Source organism: Choristoneura fumiferana, chromosome 24, assembly GCF_025370935.1.
Source record: "Choristoneura fumiferana chromosome 24, NRCan_CFum_1, whole genome shotgun sequence".
NCBI classification, from domain to species: Eukaryota; Metazoa; Arthropoda; class Insecta; order Lepidoptera; family Tortricidae; genus Choristoneura; species Choristoneura fumiferana.
The window spans coordinates 5,947,109-5,948,941 of NC_133495.1; positions in this window are offsets into that span (position 1 = coordinate 5,947,109).

A 1,833-nucleotide genomic window follows, 5' to 3' on the forward strand; every position below is an offset into this window, starting at 1 on the left:
TATGGTATCTGTGTTCTGTACTGCTTACTATGTGTCGGTGTTCACTAAAGAGTCATTGTATTGTATTGTATCTATTGGCCAGCCTTTGCCGAAATCATTGAGCTAAAGATTCAAATTAACAAACATATTCCTTGAGGGTCATAGGGCGTAGATAGCATACGTTTGCGGAAAGTAGGCCATTCCTAACGAGAGCCGTGATATTGAAAACCGACATAAAATACAATTAAAAAAACGAGTCCACTCCTCCACGGGTGGCGGCCATTATTTTCCATCATCCGTCTGCTAGTTTATAAAGAAAGAAAAAAAGAAAGAAAAGAAAGAATAAATTTATTTGCCAAAAGTACCACAAGGTTATAAAAATATACAAGAAAATTACCCACTACAGTTTAACATGTAAATATCGTATCTAGGAACATCTGTACGGAAACAACTGCCGATCACAATGTTACATACAGAGCGTATTGACCTTTAGCTCTATGTCATTAGCTATAACTATAATGTCCGTATGAGTTACATGATTGTGCTGCTTACATATATATGATTCATAAAGGTTAAATGCAAATACGTAGATTAGATATACCTTAGTGCCATCCACGAAGACGCGTGATTTTGTCAAAATTAGACATTAATGACATTGTAATAAGAACCACGGCACGCGTCATCGTGAATGGCTCTACCTATAGGTATCTACATACTTAATTGTCAACATGTTTGAATGCGTTACGGTAACACATTTATTTCGATATTTTCACAGGATCGGCTGTAGTTACTTCCGCAAGTAAAATACTGAAATCTGTCTAGCTCTATAAATATTTACGTGGCATTTTAAACGGGTGTACCTACCTACTACTAGATTTTTTCCTCGGATACATAGTACAATCCTGGAGTTCAAATTCAAGTGCCAGATCCAGATCCAACAACTCACGCAAAAAAAGTTATTACGAATAAGGATGGAAGCTATAAAATATCTCTTTCTCTACCTCTCATGGCGTCTGAGCGTGGACGTCGCTCTTTGATATAAAATTGTCAATTAATTACAAAAGGTGATTTGAATTATTAAAAGCAGAGTTAATCTGTCTCCATGTGTTACTTGGAACCTGCCTTGCTTCCACTTCATTTTGGTCCTTCGAGCCGGATTTTAACCAGGGACTATGACAGTGACATAATTACCAAAATTGACATACTTAGTAGCACAATTAAAATTGAAAACCATTTATTCGGACTAAGTTTATTACCTATCCACAGAATTAGCAATACAATAACATAAATCAAGTCTTATTCTCTTATTTCTACAAAAAATAGACAAAACGAAACAAACTGACAGTGATGAATTCACTTTAAGTTTAGGTATAGTCAATACGTAAGATAGTCTGCAAGTTGCACTTTTTTATATTTATTGTACTCGTGTGTATGTGCCTACGAATACAATAAATAAAATAAAATAAATATCACGGGACATTCACACCAATTAACCTAGTCCCAAGTAAGCTTAGCAAAGCTTGTGTTATGGGTACTAAGCAACGGATAAATATAATTATATAGATAGATACATACTTAAATACATATTAAACACCCAAGACCCGAGAACAAACATTCGTATTTTTCATACAAATATCTGCCCCGACACGGAATCGAACCCGGGACCTCAAGCTTCGTAGTCAGGTTCACTAACCACTAGGCCATCTGGTCGTCCAAAAAATAAGACTTATAATTTGTTCGTAGGTATGTGCCGAATATTTGCGCAATAAGATGTTTCTTATTTTTCCAGTATGATACCTAATTACCTACTCATCTAGAAATCAAAAGCATTTGACCACCGTATTTTGTTTCCAG